At 35.8% G+C, this 22,960-nt stretch overlaps 1 protein-coding gene and 1 long non-coding RNA gene across 3 annotated transcripts in view; both read left to right on the top strand.

The window, feature by feature from the left end:
* LOC140169753 (ubiquitin carboxyl-terminal hydrolase 2-like) overlaps positions 1 to 22,960 on the top strand; it is a 58,646-nt gene that overhangs the window by 18,139 nt on the left and 17,547 nt on the right. The window lies entirely within an intron of this gene.
* On the top strand, positions 7,004 to 9,772 carry LOC140169752 (uncharacterized). Its single transcript, XR_011861394.1, has 3 exons — positions 7,004 to 7,479; positions 8,458 to 8,576; positions 9,658 to 9,772. It is a non-coding gene; the product is annotated as an uncharacterized lncRNA (long non-coding RNA).

Below are 22,960 nucleotides of genomic sequence, written 5' to 3'. Positions count from 1 at the left end.
GCTACTTTGACCAACAATACCTCGTCTACCCTATATGTGGTATGTTTGAGATGCATTTGTTTTATGTGTGGGTGTGGGTGTGGAATGGGAGTCAGTGTGTTATTATGATGTACATGTACCTTTGGGGGCAATAATGACATTTTTAACATCCCGAAAGAGGAAAAAATTGTAAAATATGCAAATTGTCAAACAAATTTTATTACGGAATAAAGCTAATATCAATTATTGTGCTTCATTCTCTAAAAATGAAGAGTAAAAAGACAATTGTTTGAACCTGATGGCTGCCCAAGTTATGCATCAAAAAATGACAAAACTGTAAGAGGAAAAATGAAATAAATTAAATAAAAAAGCACACATTCTTTATAAGGCATTTTATTTCATAAAAATAAGAGAAATAAAATAATAGAACAAAAGTGTTTCACCTTGAAGGCTTGAAAGCTGTCTGAGCTAATAAAATGACAGAAAAGAAATGTCTGCATATCTATTTGATGAGGTTAATTAATAACAATGGACACTATCAGACACTGATTATGTTGTTATTAACCTACTGTAGGCCCAAAAAAGGAAAGATGCTTGCTTGCCCTCAACCGACCGACCCTCCTACTTTTGGAAATCAGAAAAAAAGTTTGTTTTTTTCCTATTCACTGCACATCAAATACTACCCTATTTTTGGAAATTCCTGAAAAAGTTTTTTTTTCTTTTCAAATTAAGTTTTTGCATTCTGATCATGAAGATGTAAAAAAAAATGTATTTTAGAGCTTGTGTTCAACATTTTAGTTACTGAACATGTTCATCAGGACTGTTATCAGGGTCGGATCCAGGAATTTTTGATAAAGGGGGCGCCTTTTGGTCGCCGACGAAAAAAATGTGTTAAAGGTGGTTACCCCCTCGAAAACTCAACGGTTTTGGCCCATTGTTTGCTGTTCATGGCCTAATTTGTTCCTTTTTTTTTAATTTCTTACAATTTTTTTATTTTTAAGTTACCGCGCCCTTTGCTAGTCAAAAAAAGGGGCGCGCGCTGCTCGCCCCCTAAATCCGCCCTGGTTATTGAAAATAGAGACAAAATTCATAGTTCTAGTCCAATAAAACAGCACTTACTGTGGGCGTTTGAAATCTGTCAGATTTCTTTATCAACACTGGTGTTGTTGTGACGACCTTCTGTGTACAACTTGTTGTTGCTTAGCAACTCGGTTGCCAGTTGGTTTCTTCAGGAGATCGTCAAACACGCGAGTTAGGTTGTATTGCCCCTCATCTCTGTTCATGGTGGTGCCCTGTTCTCTGATTTTCACTGTTTCTTTAATCCATCGTTTGTATCTGTCTGCCTCTTTGCCTAAAATCTTAGCCTCCTCCAAGTCAATGATGTGGTCTTTCTCGAGAACATGGTCTGTGATGGCTGATTTTAGGCAAAGGTTTTGTAATGTTAGTTGATTTATTTTGACACCAAAATAACAAATTGTGAGCCTTAATTAATACAAACAGTAGAGTTTGCTAGTAATTAAAAAAAATACTGACCGACCAACCCAATTTTTAAAATTCATTTGAGGGCAAGCAAACAATTTCTTTTTTTTTGCCTTATTGAGATGCAATGTTACAGTGCAAAACATTTAATTTTTTAATGCTTTTTTTAAGTTCTTACGTTCTTGAAAAGAGATTGAATTTTTGGTCCACAGGGGCTAATAAGATATTGAAAACCATTCCTTCTTATTAAAATATCTGTGGGTTTTCTAATGTCATCTTCGAGTTAAGTACAATTTTCAAATATGTGAAGACCTGACGCATCTGTACAAATTTAAGGTAGACGTGTTTATCATGTGTGATGTGTACTGTACATCACATTACATGTTTATCCAATTCCAAGGACTAGAAAAAAGTGGGAAATGGAAAAAAGTAAAAAACAGCTTTCAGTGCACAAGGCTGATGTCAAGGACAAGTTGTTAAATGGCTTAAAAATAGATGGTTTTATTGTCTCGTGGGTATTATCTTGTATGATATATATCCCATCAGTTTTAATTATGTATTTTCTATTAAAACTGATTAAAGGTGCATATTGGTTTCTGGTTTTCAGGTAAAATAAATGTGCTCATATACCATAATATTACACTTGAAAAGGTTTTTATTTTAGAGATAAAGTGAAAACCCCTTTTTGAGATAATTTTATTATTGCTGAAACTGGGGGGGGGGGGTATTTTCAGGGCGAGTATCGTGCTTATGTAAGAAAGTGGTGTAAAATGGGTAATTTTCATAGGCAAGTGATTTACGCGCGTGCACATCGTTTAGACGACAGATCAAAAATGTCGAAAATTAGACAAAAAGGGCATGTTTGAAAGGACCTTTTTAAAACATGAAAAGTACTTGTCTTAAATGTCCCTTTTGAAAGTTCATTCATAAGCATACAACCCCGAAATCAAGTGCACCCACCCCTGGTGCTGAAAATAAAAAGAAATACATGTAGTAATAAAATTTATCTCATATTGGAGTTACTGACTGAGAGATAGTTGACAATTGTATTGTTTTACATGAAAGTTATAAATTCAATTTAAATAGTGATTTTTTTCAAAAATATTTTTAGTTATATGATAATATAGTGTACAATTTTTGGGCCATTAAGCTACTGTAACATGACATTTTGTTGACATTTATTTGGTAAGGGCTCACCTGTGCACAAGCATTATGACTGCAGTATAAGCTAAGTACGTCAGCTTGACTGGGGAAGGATGCACAGTGGTAAAAATAGGTACAAATGTTTGGGCCCTCAGCTTTATTATATCCCTGGCTCTACTGTGTGTGGCAATTTATTACACAAGTGAATGTTTATTAATATAATTCCCGTCAATCATGTCACTGTTTTCCCTGACAAGTGAGTTATTTGCAACATTTAATGAAACAAACATGAACTGTTAGATCAAGTTGGCCTCGCTCACTATGTATGATTGCTGGGTTACGGTTCGCTATCTCTAAGGTTCGCTGTCTCTAAGGTTCGCTATCTCTAAGGTTCGTTATCACTAATTACGAAAAAGGTTCGCTATACCTAAGGTTCGATATCACTAATTTTGAAAAAGGTTCGGTATTTCTAAGGTTCGATATCACTAATTTTAAATAAGGTTCGCTATCTCTAATTTTAAATAAGGTCCGTTATCACTAATTTATTGAAGGTTCGCTATCTCTAAGGTTCGCTATCACTAATTTAAAATAAGGTCCGCTATCTCTAATTTTAACAATCCCGGTATCCCTAAGGTTCGCTGTCTCTAATTTTAAATAAGGTCCGCTATCTCTAAGGTTCGCTATCTCTAAGGTTCGCTATCTCTAAGGTTCGCTATCACTAATTTCAAATAAGGTTCGCTATCTCTAATTTTAAATAAGGTTCGTTATCTCTAATTTTAAATAAGGTTCGCTATAGCGGTCCTTATTTACAATTAGAGATAGCGGACCTTATTTGAAATTAGAGATAGCGGACCATATTTAAGATTAGTGATAACGAACCTTAGGTATAGCGAACCTTAATCGAAATTAGTGATAACGAACCTTAGAGATAGCGAACCTTAATTAATTAGGGATAGCGAACCTGAAACAAGATTAGTGATAGCGAACCTTAGGTATATTTGATTTTTTTTTTATTATCACTAATAGATAGGTCCGCTATAGCGAATCTATAGCGGACCTTTATTGAAATTAGTGATAACGAACCTTAGAGATAGCGAACCTTCAATAAATTAGTGATAGCGGACCTTATTCAAAATTAGTGATAGCGAAGCTTATTTTAAATTAGTGATAGCGAACCTTATTTATAATTAGTGATATCGAACCTTAGAACTAGCGAACCTTATTCTAAATTAGTGATATCGAACCTTAGAAGTAGCGGACCTTTTTTTAGGTATAGCGAACCCTTTTCTCTATTAGAGATAGCGGGATTCTGATCTCCATAGACTTTACACGTTAGTGATAGTGAACCTTCGAGATAGCGAACCTTAGAGATAGCGGACCTTAGAGATAGCGGGATGTCACCGATTGCTGATCATTTTGTGATGCCAGTCAATATTGAGTGTTTAATGCCAGGTGTACAATGTAGAATACAGGGCTTGTCAAATATATCTATAGGGCAGCTATTGCAGATAGGAGTTTCTGCTACTACCTATTCCAGAAAAATACAGAACTAATTTTTTTGAAAATAAAAAAAAATTATGATCCTGTTTTTCCAAATCAAACACAGCTAAATCCTAATCCTTTATTTGGTTCTTATAATATACATTTCATCTTGTCAAAACCAAAAGTTATTTACTGACCTGACAGTTTCGACCATCTTGGACGATGATCATCTTTATTTGTTTTTTTTTATATTTTGGTCAATTTTTGGAAATAAGGGCCAAAAACATGTTTTTAACATGTTATGACAATGAAGCCCAAAGACTTGTACAAAGACTAATTTCAACTTGTGCATTAATGTAAACTTTTGGAAAACACATCAATTAGAATTAAGCCAAGTCTAAGACCCCGGTCACACGTACATAATTGCGTCATCCGACCATCGTTTTATTTACCATGGTCAAACTATAGTTAACTAAACAACGTATGGTCACACTGCAGTGTACTGTAGTTGGATAATGATTACTCATAGTCATACAATAATGTATGCTAATTACACTGCCATTCAAAAGTATTGCTAAAATGCATGATCGGATGATGCATTGTGGTCACACAGGTGTTTTTTTGTACTAACTATGGTCCGACCATAGTAACTTGGGCACTAACTATGCTAATTAGCATAGTTGGGGAAAGATGGTCTGACTATAGTCTGACCATGGTTCCGTACGGTCACACACTACCCGTATCATGGTCCGACCATCTTTACTTGGTAAAAACATGCATGTGTGACCGGGGTCTAAGAATTTTATGACTAAAATTATCCTACATGTAGTATTAGAATTTGACTTTTAGTATTGCCAGTTAGAACTAAAGGATTAGGATTTAGCTATGCTTCATTTGGCAATTTATAATAACAAGATAATATTTGTTTAATTCCAAAAAATTAGTGCTGTATTTTTCAGTAAGCCCTCTAAGATCTAATCTTGCAATCTAAAATAAATTTAACATAATCCCATGAAATTTTCAAAATTCATGCATTGATCAAAGAAAGAGATGAACACTTTCATTTTTTATCAATTCAATGCAATTGAAATTTAAATAGATCCCCTGGAGTTTACATGATTTGTTTCAGAATTTCCCATCCCAAGAAAAATTGTATTGTTTAGTTGAAGCTGTCAGTCATTTTTATGTCTCCACCTCCTGGTTTTCTGTCCATCTGTTATTGCGAGGATGCAACTGTAATTTCTTGGAATTGGTAAGGCATATAATGTGTGATTTGTGGAGGGGTGGCAATTGGCGATCTTCAAATTCCACTTGGTTTTCATCACAAAATATGCTAATTTGTTAGGTTATTTGCATACATTTATTTTTTACTTTTATTTTTTTTTTTTATTGCAATTTTTTGTATTTTGAATTCCCCCCAGCTCCAAGTGAAATTGCTCCTTAAATGATGTGTGTCAAGGTGGGGGCATTGCATTGTAGCCAAGCATCAAGAACGCAACCAAAAGAATTCTAGTTAAAGGCATTTTAACATTTGAACTTCATTGTATATCAGGCATGAGAATTTTTCTTTTTTAAAAGAAAGTATTTTTGTCATTTTTATGCACATTTTCCTTTTTTTTCAGAATTTTCCTTTTTTTTCATTGAAATGTATTTTCATGCCTTATGCATGTATTTTTCAATGAATGTAGCAATAAATCAATGAAAGATCCATGTCACATATTGTATGTTAAGAGCCAATCTCCCTTATTATGTACGGATTTGCGAAAAAAAAAAAAAACAGAATTGTCTCTAAAAAATAATTTTGATACATATTAGCACCAACAACTCACATGTAAAATATGAGCGTGCACAGCGCCCTCATTCAGCTTGAAAAAATTCTTGAAATTTCAGCCTCTCTGAGCCTTACTTGCAAATGGTAAACTTTGGAGGTGCATAACATTGTGCGCCATCATCATCCCAACCTGCATTTTGCATTTTTTAAAGTACCAAATGGTTACATTACAAAAACCAAGAAAAAAAATTGGGATCTTGATGGCGCACAAAATCAGCAAATCCAATGATTTGATGAAAAGCGCCCTCGTGCAAACTTCAAAGCATCATAACGGGCTGCGCCATCAAGATCCCAAGTCCGAACAAGTTTGAAATTAAAGACCTCCATGGCAAGTTTCATTTTTCAGCAAAAAATTTTTGGGATTTCGTTGGCGCACCGAGTTAACAGAGGTCAAAGGTCAAAATTTCCTATTTTCGCACATATTTGCACGCCTGTATTATTGCGCGCCAACGTCACCTGACTCTCCGAATAGGATTTCATCAAAGAAGAGGTAATTCTCTGCAAGAAGTGAAAAAATTAGCTTGGGATCTCTTGATCTTCATATTTTTCCGATTTTTTGAAAATGGACTTAGCCTCATTTTGGAGGTCAATTTGACCTCTTTTTCCCACTCGCTGCACAATGTGGGCTTTTTACTGCATCACAAAAAGATGCGCCAACAAGATCCCAATTTTATTTTTCACGTCTAGCTTCTTTAGCGACCAGTAGACAAAAAACAAGCAACAGCTAATTGGGATCATGTGGGCGCACTAATATAAAAGAGGTCAAAGGTCACGCTTTGTGCCAAAGTGATGCATATTTGCCTATGTGCAGCACGAAAGTGTAACTTTGACCTGCAATAAAAATGTGCGCCAACAAGATCCCATCTTACTTTTTGGATGATTGGATAAAGGGGCTTACGTATAACTGATAACAACGAAAAGAAAAGTGGGATCATGTGGGCGCACTAATTCAATAGAGGTCAAAGTTCATACTTTGTGCCGAATTGGCCACACCACCTCAATGCCTTCGGCAAAATATTTCCCTAAGTTCAGGTGTGCCATTTGCGCATGCGCGAAAGTAGTTTGATTGACAGATTTCACCTCTGACCTCGATCAGCTGTTTTTATGACAGTCATAACACTGACAGAAGTATCCAGTTGCGAAAATCGAATTATTTGCCTCATTTTAGCGACGTGCTTGGACTAGTTTGCAATAGTAATATTAGTATTCAATTCACTGAATATTTAGAGAAGCAAATGACATGATGGATAAGGACAGTTTAAGGCCACGGACATCGAATATACCACGAAAACTAGCTCGTTCACGTAGCGTTTTCGTTGTCCCACTGGCCTACTACGCGTACGTAGATTGCCTGGCGATCGGAGTGTTATCGTCAGAGCACCTCGGACTACACGAAAACATGACGAGATTTGTCCCATTCACCACTGCATCACACAGATCTGTTGTTCATGCACTGTCATGACTGTACATTCATGATCATTGCAATACAGTGTATGTCGTGTATGTGTATACCGTTCTCCTGGCTGAGTATGTTGGGTGTGTTGTTTGTACCTCGACTCTGCAAGGTGAGTTTCTTTTTATAACTCATTAATTTTTTTAATGCACAAGTAAAACTAAACGACACAACATTAATTTTAACTGGCAGTGAGGATTCGCTATAGTATCTAGACGAATCCAACGAGCCAAGTCATGGTCAGGATTTGGTCGGCCATTAGGCCAAGTAAAATAAAAAACATGTTTCACGTCCGGTTTTCGAAAAAAAAGGAGGAAGAGGGTCTTTTTATTTTCTATTTTTATCACAAAATTGGTGTAAATAGCCATACTTAGAGCTCAGTGTTTTAGCGTATACAATAATGCCTGGAAAAAGGAGGAGAGTTACACCCCCTCAAATGATCACAAAACCTTAACGTGTTTCTTGTATCTTAACAAGGCTATAGAAAGCATCCTAACTTCCTAGACATATATTTTGAAAAGTTATAACCGAATTTCAAAAAATAAAAATATATTTGAAGAAACCTCAAAAAGGAAGCGGGAGGGGCGTGAAACATGTTTATTTTTTTATTTGGCCTTATTAGGGTCCCTGCATGCACCAAACAGGTGTTGTGAGTGCCCAATTGGGTGGATTAAACCCGCTTAAAATTTGATGTGAGATTCTTTTGTGTTGTAAACTGTCATCATTCTTTTGTCTGTGTGTAACACGGGTGGTAGAATGCAGTTTAAAATATCCTTCAAGGGCGCATCATTTCACATTTTAGGTGAGATAGTTTGGTCCCCGTCGCGGCTATGGCTGCTATTAAGGTGCAGGAATGCGTGAAATTTGATTCGTCTATAGGAAAATATGATTTTGACTTCATCTTCAGTCTCAATCCCAACCCACAGCAAGTGAGCAAACATAAAGTCTTGATTTTTGCAGAGTATGTAGGCCTACTATATGTTTACAAAGCAATCGTGTAAAAACAGAATTTTGAAAAATATTCAGGGCTTTCCCTTAGCAAATGTTACAATGGCTTTAATTACAATGTCATACTGTATTGTCTTTCCAGAAACTGGCACACGAAAGGTCCATTCTGCAAGGCATATCTTCCAAAAATCTGAACTATAAACACACGCTGAAGCAAAGCACCTGCAACCGAACAGCACAGCTTTCCTTATTGAGGAGGATGTAAGTAATTTCATTTACAAAGTTGTAGCCAAGGGGTGCAGCACACCACACAAAATGCCAATACCTTATTCCTATGTGTTCCTATATTTAATTCTCAGGCACGACAGGTATATATGAAATGAAAGTGCCCCTCTGACAAAAAATAAAAGAGAAAATCAGAAGGGCAAAAGAAAAGGGACAAGGAACCCATTTCTACCGAAATTAACCTGATCATGACCGAAAATAGTGTAAAATACGAAATTTTTGCGTGCTACGTCCCAATTAAGCCTTTTTTAGAAGCTCAAAGACATACAACCTCTCTATGTATAATTGTATGATGCAACTTTTTTTGTAATGCAGAGTTTTTTGTGTACCACCTAAGTTTTATTTTGCCCTCCTTACTAAAAAAGATGGCTATGCCCATGAAACTATGCACGACTAGTAGACTTAGTAAATTACAGATTAGTGCTTTAAATCTGTCTCCGCTCTCACAGTTCATAAAAAAAAAATTAAAATTGCAAAATGATTGCAAGTGACTACTTTTGACTTTATGACCTTTGACCTCACACCTATTGAAATAGCATATCATGACTCTGCTACAATAATTTATCATTTTGGAAGGAAAATCTAAAAATTTAAAAAGATAGTACATTAAGGCTTTAAGGAGTACTACACCCTGGCCAATTTTGTGCTTATTTTTTGCATTTTTCATAAAAATTATAGCACATTGGTGACAAGTAAGATATGTATAGGGCAAGGACTCCCAACTACTGTACTGAAAATTCAGCAACTCAAAGCAAGTAGTTATTGATTTTTTGATCAAATATTGGTTTTCCCTCATTTTTGACTGTAACTCCACAACTGTTGTCTGTGCTGATATAAAATTTCCAGTGCAGTAGTTGTAGTCCTTGCCCCTATAATATACATATCTTACTTGTCCCCAATGCCCTATAATTTTAGAGAAAAAGGCACAAATAGGCACAAAATTGGGCAGGGGTGTAGTACCCCCCTAAGGCACACAAACAGCCTAGATACCATAATCCTGATAATAATGTGTAATAATTAATCATTGGCTATTATTTTATTTTATTCCAATTTCCAGGTGCAGCAGTACTACTGAGGATACTGGTTTCGTGAAAGACAAAGAGGATGATGGTTTGGAAGTCAACAGCTGGCATCTGTTATCTGTCGCATCACTTTCGCTAGCCGTACTATAGGGCTTTTTTAAACACACTATATCCGAGAACTGCTAAAACCCACTAACCGCTCCACCCAAAAGGGGAATTAGCAGTCTGGGTTTAGCAGTTCTCTGGATATAGCCAGGTTTTACGATATAGCATGGTTTTGGACCACCACAGTCAAAAGGCCGTAGTAGGGCTATCACTGCATGCATTGAAAACTTTCCCAACATTATGTCAACAATTAAATTTTTTGAAGAAAATCTTTTCTGGAGGGTGAACATTTGATGAGAACTTAAATACTTGCATAGTAATTTATGTGGTGCATAAACTAACTAGTAAATGTTTGCTCCAATTATTAAAATAATAAGGACCTCAACAAATGACTCTGACATCATGTGATGTAATCGTAATGCATAGTTCCTTACAGGCTGTAAAAGTTGCATGGAATTATTGGAAATGTTCTAGGCACTTTTCTTTGGTTTGCCTCAAATTCAGCAGTGACGTCAATGTCTTTTCATGGCTGCGCCACACGAACCACCCTTTTTTGCTACACAATTAACTATCGCACACGATTCAATCGGGCGCCCACCAAAATATGCACCTCGTCACTACTGAACTTGAGGGGAACCAATGTATAGCCAAGGTTCCCTAGTCCAAAAATACGGATCGCTAGTCCGAAAAAATAGGAAATGGTTCACAAGTCCAAAAATAAATAAGGTTTACAAGACCTTAGCAATGGAAAATCTGCAGCCATTAGGACTAGCGACCATTTTTTCTTGGACTAGTGACATTTATGACTAGCGCACCTTAGGATTAGCGGATGCAGGATAGAGTAATTGTAGACCAAATTGTTTAGTAGCTGCTACTGGTTTACCTTCATCCCCGTAAATATGATGAGTATCCAGTCCACTAATCAAAGGTTTAGGACCAGAAGGCCTAACTGCAATAGCTGCCCCATAGACATTTTGATAATTTATCTAAAATATGACACTTGGCAGCTATTGCAGATAAGGCCTCGTTAATGTCTGTTATTTATTAAATAAATAAAAGAAGACCCTACATGTAAACCCTTAACATGTAAAACTAAAATAAAAGAAGGTCCTACATGTAAACCCTTGACTTATAAATGCTTTTAAAGGAGTGTAAGTGTTCATAGTTTATTATTGGCAGACACTGTTTCTTTCATGAAAGCTGTGACTGTGCATCAATGCATTCACACCCAAAGCCTTCAGGAAAGACTAGCCGATGTCAGTCAATGCTACAATGTAGTCTTTTGTGAAGGCACCATATTAACACACAAGCTGGACTCGAATTTCAGTCAGGGCCATTGCCTGCAGTTTTTCAGTTTTTGCCTTTTTGCCACTGATCTTTGTTAACTTCAAGGTGTTCTTCATTCCTCTTGACGAGTGGTGCCAAATGGCCTTGACAAAGGGTCCCCCCAAATGAAGGTCTGAACAAAAGCCTTCTCAAAAGACTAGTGGCTGCCAATAGACTAAATAAATGGTCTTTTTGCACTCATTATCTCATACTTCATTACTAAATGTATTTTTACACCTATTTCTCTGGTACATAATTATTAGAAAGACAAGAGTTCATGAAATAAACAAAAATGCATGGTGAATATGTAGCTTTGATCATTGTTTTAATTTATTTTGAGATCTGTAAGGAAGTGAAAAAATAAAAGCACTATTTTTTCATTAAAAAGTATGAAGAAGGAAGTCCAACAAACCAAAACAGTTGAACACACCTACTTAATAGATAATAAATGATGGGGATTTTTTTACTACATGTATCCTCTATTGTGTGATGGAAGATATCCAATAAAAAGTCTGCACAAAAAGTAACACAGCTGAAATATGCCTATAAGTTCAGAACTAGTAATCGTTTCCACAATATTTCTACATAGAAAGAAGGATGATTTATTTACGCTCATTTTGATACCCCATTTGTGAAATGTCGTTCAATACTGATAACACAGTACATAGTGCTTTTAAAGAAAAACCACAAATTTAAAAGTTGCCATTTGCAGCAATCAATGGTTTCAATCAATGACTTCATATCAATACAAATAACCGCAACTTTCAATTCGGTATTTTTCTTTAAAAACACTGCTGTGTTGTTATTATTGAACGAGATTGGACTAATGGGGTATCAAAATGCGCGTAAATAAATCATCCTTCTTTCTATGTTGAAATATTGTGAACACAATTATTAGTTCAAACGCTACAGGCATGTTTATAACAGCTACGTTACTTTTTGTGCAGTCTTTATTTTTATAATACAATTCAGCATATTCCCTCTAAGTGATTGTGATCTGGGACAAATCCAAAATTGGATCTAATCTATTAGAAATATTCAATCTAGAATTCAATCTTATTTGATTTTTAATCTAAAAAACATTTGGATGGATTTAAAAATCTAATTTGAATACATCTAATTTGATTTTAAACTAAGGGGTTAAAAATCAATCTAAGCAATTTTAATCCCATATATTAAAATTGAATTAGATTGAATTCTAATCTATTGGATTGAATATTTCTAATAGATCTTAATAAATTTTCACACATTCTGTTACACCTAATTTATGAGTCCCGACTTTCAACACAAGTATTGTTCTTCAATTAGTGAGATTGAAGTGCGTTTCTGAATCCGGTCATTATTTCAGTCCTTTTTAATATTTCATTTGTTCCATGACTTCCATCTGCCTCCGCTGCAAAATGTGACATGAAATGGCTCACAGTGGCATTGGTTAATGGTGTCTGGCAGTTGGTTGTTACTTGTACAGTGTAGCTCTGACCTTTTAGTAGGCCTGAAAAAAGAAAAAAGAGGATTTTAGAAAATTTGTCAGGGTAAAGCTGGGACAGTGGCACAATCCCCCGCAGGGGCTGTTACAGCGGCTTGGTTTGAAATCCTTGCCCACCCACTTCCCCAAATGAGCACATGCATCTGTATTCCCCAGCCCCCCCCCTTGGCGGTGGTGGCAGATTTACCCCAGCTAGCTGTTCCTTGATTGCAATGAAAGTGTAGTTTTGCCACTGGTGCCCCAATCCCCCTCCACCATCGGTTGCACACCACAGGGTTCATTTATGTGCCATATTAGGGGCTGTGCAATAATTATCGGGGTAATAAAATGTCCGAACGACCCACCAAAAATAGCTTGCCCCCCTCTCAGCCTGCAAAATAATCGCTTTCCTCCCTCTTTTGGCCTGCCAAAAATCTTTGCCCCCAACACATGCCAAATTTTTGGGATCCCAATTTGCAAACCTTAAAAGGTCTAGATATGTTATGAGCACAGCGAGCATGAAAATTTGCATATTTCAGCGTTTCCATACTGTTTTCCTAAGCCTTTTAGAGCATTTTATTTAAAAGGCACCCCATGAATGTGTGCCAAAATTGCTTGCCCCCCCCTCGGATCGCTTGCTTGCCCCCCAATTTTACCCTCCTTCCAGGGCTCATAATTATTGCACAGCTGAGCCCCTTATAGGTATAAGGGGCTATCATTTTCTTCAGAAGGGGGGTCATGAATATACTGGGGGGGGGGTCGTAGAATTTTCAGACCAAAAATAGGGGGGCTATAAATTTTGTAGCAATCAAAATAGGGGGGTTATAGAATTATTAAGGGCTGGCAACTGGTGTAACTTTTCTTACACTTTTTTTGAACAAAATGTGCACACAATCTTTATACAATGCAAGATTTTTGCGCTCTCTGTGCGCCTTCTTTACGCTTATGGTCAAAAATTTTAACGCTTTACGTGTACTCCGCTCTAAAATTTTGACAGAGGGGGTCCTAAAATTTTTGACCCACGATAGGGGTCGTAAAAATTTTAGCCCGCGATCAGCGATGGAGGGGGGTCATAAAAAATTGACTTCAGTCACCGACATATTCATGACCCCCTGTCGAAGAAAATTACATCCCCTGAAAGGTGAATTCAGTCAAATTTTGCCATCAAACACTGCATCATTTTATATGAAATTAAACTCCTTGATTATAAAGAAAGCCAAAACTGAAAATCGTTTTGTCATAGCACTTTCCGTAGCAAAATTACATCTTGTCACAGATTGACTTTCATGATATCATCAAAAACATTCAGCCAACATTAGAAGCTTCAATTGGCAAAACAAATCAGGATCTAGGCTCATGATGGAATTTCCGGCTCATGACAGAGCAGCTTTTCTACGGTGCGGGAACTGCTATCAAAATCCCTCTAAAATTCCATGTGCGATTCTCTCATTACAAAAATAAATCATATATTTGGGTCAAGTGAAGTATTGACAACATATTCATATAGGTTTCCTTGACCGATCTTTTCTTTACGAGGAAAATTTACAAAATATTGTTGTATTTTAGCCTAGTCGTAAGAGATTCCCATTGAGTTTACATGTACGAACCTGTTATTCCCACCTAGACCATGCCAAAAACATGCCCACATTTCAACTCGATTATCTACCAAACTGGTCATAGATCTCCTACAATTTTTGATATGACATAAATGAAAGTGTTACTTACCTAATGTATCCATTTTCAGTCGAGATCTATGACTGGAATTCCTGTAATTCGTTGCCAAATATTGGTATTTTCCTCATTTTGCACCACACAAACCAATGGAAAAAGTTACTTCCGGGTTGCCGAGAAGGCAGGGAAAGTAGGCGGGGCTTGTGAGAAAAACTTCTAGAATCGTTTGAGTCGGGACGGTAGAAACACCGAGTGCATTAAAATATACGAACCCAATGTGGTGGTGTGCGAATTGGCATTACTTTGCCTATGTGCAGCACAAAAGTAGAACTTTGACCCGCAATAAAAATGTGCGCCAACAAGATCCCATCTTACTTTTTGGATGATTGGATAAAGGGGCTTAAGTATAACTGATAACAAGTAAAAAAAAAGTGGGATCATGTGGGCGCACTAATTCAATAGAGGTCAAAGTTCATACTTCATACAAAATTAACCAATTTTTAGCCTAAAGTTGCCGAATTCAGCAACCTTTCACTCAAATTTTGCAAAATATGACGAAGTATTTTGACAAAATTTTTTTTTTACTCTCACCAACTACCAAGATGGAATCAGCATCATCTGAAATGCACTCACACAAGTTTCTATGAGACATGTCTGGTGATCCCCATTGAAAAAAAAATCGGCACAAAGTATGAACTTTGACCTCTATTGAATTAGTGCGCCCACATGATCCCACTTTTTTTTTTACTTGTTATTAGTTATACATAAGCCCCTTTATCCAATCATCCAAAAAGTAAGATGGGATCTTGTTGGCGCACATTTTTATTGCGGGTCAAAGTTCCACTTTTGTGCTGCACATAGGCAAAATAATGCCAATTTGGCACAAAGTATGAACTTTGACCTCTATTGAATTAGTGCGCCCACATGATCCCACTTTTTTTTTACTTGTTATCAGTTATACATAAGCCCCTTTATCCAATCATCCAAAAAGTAAGATGGGATCATGTTGGCGCACATTTTTATTGCGGGTCAAAGTTCCACTTTCGAGCTGCACATAGGCAAATATGCATCACTTTGGCACAAAGCTTGACCTTTGACCTCTTTTATATTAGTGCGCCCACATGATCCCAATTAGCTGTTGCTTGTGTTTTATCTACTGGTCGCCAAAGAAGCTAGACGATGACTAATAAAATTGGGATCTTGTTGGCGCATATTTTTGTGATGCAGTAAAAATCCCACATTGTGCAGCGAGTGGGAAAAAGAGGTCAAATTGACCTCCAAAATGAGGCTAAGTCCATTTTCAAAAAATCAGAAAAATATGAAGATCAAGAGATCCCAAGCTAATTTTTTCAGTTCTTGCAGAGAATTACCTCTTCTTTGATGAAATGCTATGCGGAGAGTCAGGTGACATTGGCGCGCAATAATACAGGCGTGCAAATATGTGCGAAAATAGGAAATTTTGACCTTTGACCTCTGTTAACTCGGTGCGCCAACGAAATCCCAAATATTTTTTGCTGAAAAATGAAACTTGCCATGGAGGTCTTTAATTTCAAACTTGTTCGGACTTGGGATCTTGATGGCGCAGCCCGTTATGATGCTTTGAAGTTTGCACGAGGGCGCTTTTCATCAAATCATTGGATTTGCTGATTTTGTCGCCATCAAGATCCCAATTTTTTCTTGGTTTTTGTAATGTAACCATTTGGTACTTTAAAAAATGCAAAATGCAGGTTGGGATGATGATGGCGCACAATGTTATGCACCTCCAAAGTTTACCATTTGCAAGTAAGGCTCAGAGAGGCTGAAATTTCAAGAATTTTTTTAAGCTGAACGAGGGCGCTGTGCACGCTCATATTTTACATGTGAGTTGTTGGTGCTAATATGTACCAAAATTATTTTTTAGGGACAATTCTATTTTTTTGTATCACAACCCCCCTTATTCATGTACATAATAAGGGAGACTGGCTCTTAAATATCATGCATGCAGTGCTTGATTGATAAATTTAGAAGAAAAAATACCATTGCAAGATAACTAATAGGTGTTTTTGTGTTGAAGATAAAAATATGCTCACAAATAAGCTTGTATAAACTGCATGGTTTATAAATTGCATGTTTGGAACAAAATACTAGTAGGCCCATTCCATGGGTCTTTTTATCTTTTCAGTTTCCGTAACTCTATTGTTCAGATACGAAAACGCAAGGGATTCAGTAAGTTTACTGTAATCTGACTTCATTGTTAACTCTGAAGTACCAATCAGCTTATTTCAATAGAGGTAATTGCCTGTGTCAATAAAGCCCATAAAGGCTGGAGATAAAATAGTATTGAACACCGGTGTCCGACCGCTGTTTTAATGGTCTAGCGCCCTCTCGTGTTTGACAGTGATAAATTGATTCACATTATTATGACAAAATGCAAATCCGAATGAAAAGGTCCACTTTTTTCTGTAAAAGCGTTGAAAATAAGCCCTTCAATCACAAAAGGTCCGCTTATGAGCCTGTCGCCCCCCCTTGCACTTGTGCAGGGCCACAGTGTCGCCCTTCCCTCGTATCAATGTCTACCCCCCTTATTTGGCTTCCCCCCCCCCCCCCATGATCAGGCTCCCCACTCCCTCCCCGGTCCCTCCTCTCTCCTCTCGAGCTTTCTCTTTCTAGCCTTTCCGTGTCTCCCTCTCCTCTCTTTCTTCCTCACCCCCTCCCACTCTCGCTTGTTCAGTCTCAACTTAAGTATCTCCTCCTCCCTCCCCTCGCTAAATTTATCAGTATGATCCATGACTGAAAATAAGCTCTGCAAAAATAAACATTTAAATTAAACCCGAGTCTTGCATATAGGCCCAACCAATTATCAGATTAGCTTGCCATGAATAGAATACATTATCTTTGCTCCAATGCAAATTCTTTTGCATTGCATTTCAATATAAAACATGATTACCAAATCACCACTTGTACGCACCACATTGGGAGATATTTGACTATTTTAGGCGCTTTCGTTTCATCGCCAATATGAAAGACTCATTGCTTACAACTTGGCAACATGGTCAGTATATATTTCAATGCAAGACTTTTTTTACGATCCACTTACGTTTAGGCGTAAGTGCATATACCTAAACACAAGTCAATTGAAGCCGTACAATTTACCGCGCTAATTTAGGACCGTAAAATTTAGACTCTTCTTTTGTCTAGATTGGCACCCAACCGCACATCTCAAGGTTTTATGTAAAAAATCAATATAACTTACCAAAACGAAAACTGAAATTCACGAGCTTCAAATTTTCAGTAACTAACAAAAGGCTAGAATAAAAGATTGGTCATACCTGGGAGACTACCACTTCAGAATAACAATGACTTACAAAAACTATTACGGATACGGAAACAGAAACTGAAAAGATAAAACGACGGCATGTCAACTCCAGGGATGTGCACCGCAGCACCTCTTCAATTTTTTTCTTTTTCTGTGTGGTGGTAGATATTGATGAGAAAGTAAAATCCTGAAAATTTGAGCTTCATACTCCATTTCGTTTTCCCGTGGCATCAATTTGAAATTTAGGGGGGTCAGCGTAAGAAATGTGTCGCAAAGCGAAAGACGATGTTTGGAGGTCCATAAATGTATAAAGGAACCCTTTAAAACTGAAAAGTATGTATCCTGGGGTACTTTTTGGTGTAGAATTCAAATCTGCTATCAGAAAACTTGTAACTCCTTTACTTTAAAAGATATAGGGCCCTCAAAATGCAACTTCGTCCAACCAGGACCAACTTTGGGGGGTCAGAACTCCAAAAGTAAAAATAATTTTAGCGTCAATTTTTTTGCCAGTCAGAGCCCTTTGGTAGGACATTACTCTTATCAATATTGAGCATATTAGAATACATTTATCTGAGATATTACCCATGCAAAACATACCTGAAGTTGATGGTGGGGCAAATTGTCTGACATTGGTTTTCAATACGAAGAATGTCCTTCTGATATCAAATAATTTTGATTTTTTGAAATTCCATGTAATATCTCAGCTAAATGTATTCTAATATGCTCAATATTGGATAAGAGTAATGTCCTACCAAAGGGCTCTGACTGGCCAAAAAATTGACGCTAAAATTATTTTTTACTTTTGGAGTTCTGACCCCAAAGTTGGTCCTGGTTGGACGGTTGCATTTTGAGGGCCCTATATCTTTTAAAGTAAAGGAGTTACAAGTTTTCTGATAGCAGATTTGAATTCTACACCAAAAAGTACCCCAGGATACATACTTTTCACAGTTTTAAAGGGTTCCTTTATACATTTATGGACCTCCAAACGTCAGCTTTCAAGGCTAAGTATATACACATTTTTTACGCTGACCCCTAAATTTCAAATTGATGCCACGGAAAACGAAATGAGTATGACCTTAAATTATTTTGCTTTTGAGTTCCTGACCCCCAAAGGGTTCCTTTTGATACAGTTTTCTGATGGAATTCTCCAAAAAGTACCCAGGATACAAATTTTCAGGATTTTACTTTCTCATCAATATCTACCACCACACAGAAAAACCAAAAAAAAAAAATTGAAGAGGTGCTACGGTGCACATCCCTGGAGTTGACATGGAATGGGCCAGTAAAAGAATTGTCTTAAATTCTTGAAAATATATAAATATAGATGAACCTGATTTGTACTGAAATGATAGAACCTAGTTGAAATTAAATTTGATAATAATCAAATGAAAATAATACTGCCATCGATCACCCCTATGCAAACTATATTAATTGTCCATTCATATCAACTTTGGTATATAATGACTTCAATTGAGATTGCAAAAGCTGATTTTCATCAACAATTTATAAAGTAGGCAAAGAGACTGAATACATTTAGGATGCACTGTAAGTACTTCCATGGATACACATGTAACAATATAGTTTGAAATTATGGTCTTCATGGGTAACATTCATATATGTATAGCTCTCATCAAGTTCAATCATTCATGTCAAGCGATCTAGGTAATTAAATTACTCCTTGTTTACTCAAATAGAAGCAATGATTCAATTTGGGAGCATTAATAATAGATTGACTCTTATTTGGTAAAAGGATGTATATTTTATTGCATCGCTTCTAATTTACTTTCTTTTTTCATAGATGAGGTTAAATTTTCTATTTAAAAAAAAAAGTCTTACATTCAAAGAGATTTATGTCACTGTCTTTTGTCATACTCATAGATTGGTTTACTGGTATAACTGTGTATGTCACATACTTTGGCAAAAGAAAGTGTCTTCCTCTTTTTTTTCAAGTTACATTACCATGTGAGGGTCATTGAATTATTTTTACCATTTGAAGCTATATTTAATAGCTTAATATAAATTTCATTTTGCACATGGTTGATTTAATTTTACACATAGTGACATATCATGGTCATTTTCACGGTAAAGGGTGTAACTTTGGATTTTAAACATTTTAATCCGTAGTGTTCTAATAAAGCCACAGAATTCCATGATTTTTGGCCACATAAGTCATCTAGTTAGCAGCTACCTTGGGTAGCATAATCAGCTTTAAAAGTTACTGCGTTCAGTTTTAGCAGGCTTAAATGTACTTAATATTGCCATTTTGAAAAACTATAAAAACAGTAACATTTTTGTAAAACCCTGTGTTTTCTTCAGTTATTTCATGGATAATTTTTCTTATCCTGAAAGTACAGTCATATGTTCAGTAAACACTGCCACATTAGATTTAATTGTGAACAGCCCTGTATTTTTGAGAACCGGACTTGATATTTGTCGCTTCGGAGGCTTCATTTTCCGTTAACAAACTTTGTGGGTGTAGCTTTGGTTCATACTTCTTGGTTATTTCTTCACTTCTTCTTGATTCATAACAGTTGTTATCTTAACTTGAAATGGGTAACAAAAATTAGTCGATTTGCAAGCTTTTAAAATTTTTATAAAATCTTGACTTCAAAGAGCCGTTTTTCCGTTAACTTTTTGAAGCCTCCAAACAAACTGTTCAGCAAGCTTGTGCAAATATAAATAAAAGAGCTCATCCAATCTATTTATCAAAATGTAGCAAAGTAGATCCTCAAGTCACATGTTTTTAAATCGTGGAGATATATATCACCGTTTGAAAATGGGACCCAGTACAAACTTTCCGTTAAAAATTGAAGCCTCCGAAACAAATGAAGCCTCCGAAACAACAATAAGATTAATTATCATCTATGCATATCTAAATTGGTGTGTTTCATACTGATATCTGCATTGTAATTATTACTTGATATGTGCAGAATGTCATAAAAAAAAAAAAAAATTGACATTATGGTTAATGTTTAAAAATATACTGATACCCAAAAAGCCTGTTTCGAGGCTTCACATGCAAAAAACACCATACTTAACAAATGGGTGAAAAAAATTAACATGTGATAAATCTACAATATCTGCCGCATAGAATCATTGATTCAATACACACAAGAAAATAACAGCTTAGATGATCCCAACACTGTTGTTTTCAAAAAAACTACTTCTGCAATGTTTAATAATTGTTAACATGAAGCCTCCGAAACAAACAAAAAGGCCTTGCTGTGATAATTAAATTTTTGTCACAACTGAAATTCAATACTTAGAAGCAAAGCATGAAAATTGGTAATTGTGATATTTTTTACCTATTTTTTATGTCAGCTTGTAGTAGTTAGCCAAATATTTTACTTTTATGATCACCTGTGTTGTTAACTGAAGCCTCCGAAACACAAATCGCTTGAATTGCCAATTCTAAAAAATAACTCCAATTTCTGTGAAACTTTGATGGGAGGTTCCTTTCATCAAGTAGTATTTGTACATGAAGTTAGACATTCAAATTATTTTAGGAACCCAATTAAAACTTAAAAAATATGTTTAAGGTTTGGAAATTTCCATTGTAAATGACACTTGATGTTAAAAATTTTCAAAACTGCAATTACAAACATAGCAAAACATGGTATAATATTTAACTTATATCTGTTGACTTACTTTGGAATGGGATTTCACATGTATTCCAGCTTTCATGCCATAATTTTCTGAGGTTATGTAAAATACATTTTTTCTTAGATTTTAACCAAAATGTTATGGAAATGTCAATTTTTTTATTAGAAATCAAAAGGTTTAAGCCTTGAAACATTATTTTATTTAAGTTATTATTATTATTATTTAAGTTGCTTCTATGCATAATTACAGTAAACAGAAACATATTTAAGGGATGGGGTATGAACGTTTGGACAGTATTTATTTTGGGACATTAGAGCACATCAGACATATCGAATTGCATTCTGAATACTGAAGAATGTCCTTCTGATATCAAATAATTTTGATTTTATGAAATTCGCAATGTACATGTAATACACATTTTATGGCAAATCATTAAAATTGATATTTTTGATATTTAACAGTACTCGAAGTAAACTTTATAAATCTGATGATTTATACTTAAAGTGTATGTAGGTGGGTTGAAAAGCCGACGATCAATTGAAAATTTTGAACTTTCGTATATGGATTTTTTTCCCAAAACACCAAAAAAAATTAGGTCTTTTTGGAAAAAAACCCATATCTTCAATATGAAAGGTCAAAATTTTCAATTGACCGTCGGCTTTTCCTTCCTGCTACATACACTTTAAGAATATATCATTAGATTTATATAATTTACTTCGAGGACTGTTATATATCAAAAATTCAAAAATATCAAATTTTTATAATTTGTCATAAAATTTATATTGTGATTTTCAAAAAATGAAAATTATTTGATATCAGAAAGACATGCTTCGTATTCAGAATATAATTCGATAGGTCTGAGGTGCTCTCATGTCCCACAAAAAATACTGTCGAAACGCAATAAACGCTCATTTTAGATCCCTTAAGTGGTTTGAAATTTTGACCCTAAAAATCAAAAGTTACACCCTTTACTGTGAAAATGACCATAAAGGAAAACTGTAAAGTGCATTTCGAGAAAAACAAGTTGGAAAAATGTGATTTGTAATGTGGTTGTGCTCTTGTATTTTTGCACTAATTTTGAGTTGTTACGAGTCGTAAAATCCACCTTTTACATACATATACATACATCGATTTATATTGCGCCTATACAATTTTAGCTCTAGGCGCAAACCTTTTACCCAAATTCACTTCTGAATGCACAACAAACACACTGTACGAGGGGGTATCAATAAGTTTTTGAAATCACCCAGAAGTGAACGAGCTATATCAATGAAATTTTGTCGGTGTAATCACTGGTCCTTATGTACATTATGGTTCAAAAATGGACCCATAAGTTTATATTCTTTACAGGTGGTGCTAGATGTCAATAACCTGCTGGCCCGGTTACCGTGCATAACCTGCTAGAAAATTGAGGCATGCAGCGTGATCTAAGATCCTGCTTATGAAGGGTTGCAGTGCCCAGAAAATCTATGGTGATGATTGATATGTCACTGTTGCTTTTTGGAAAAGGAATTTCCAAACTGGGCACATGTCCCTCACAGATGAGCCAAGAGGTGGACGTCTGTTACTTACGTCTTACGTGCTTCAGTTTTCTCCTTCTTGCTGGTTATGTGGTTACCGAGGCATGTTACTTACATTTAGCGCCACTGTTAAGAAAGTACGCATACTTATGAGACCATTTTTGCACCATAATGTACATAAGGACCAGTGATACTCTGGCAAAATTACATTGATATAACTCCTTCACTTCTGGGTGATTTCAAAAACTTTTTGATACCACCTCTTATATACATTTTATAATATGAAACTTTAATGAAAAATATATGATTGACGATGATCCTATGCACAGTTGCACACACACAAAACATTTAAG

The sequence above is a fragment of the Amphiura filiformis genome, chromosome 14, assembly GCF_039555335.1.
Source record: "Amphiura filiformis chromosome 14, Afil_fr2py, whole genome shotgun sequence".
In the NCBI taxonomy this organism is placed as follows: domain Eukaryota; kingdom Metazoa; phylum Echinodermata; class Ophiuroidea; order Amphilepidida; family Amphiuridae; genus Amphiura; species Amphiura filiformis.
Note: the sequence above shows the minus strand (reverse complement) of the source record. Positions and strands in the feature narration are given on the sequence as shown.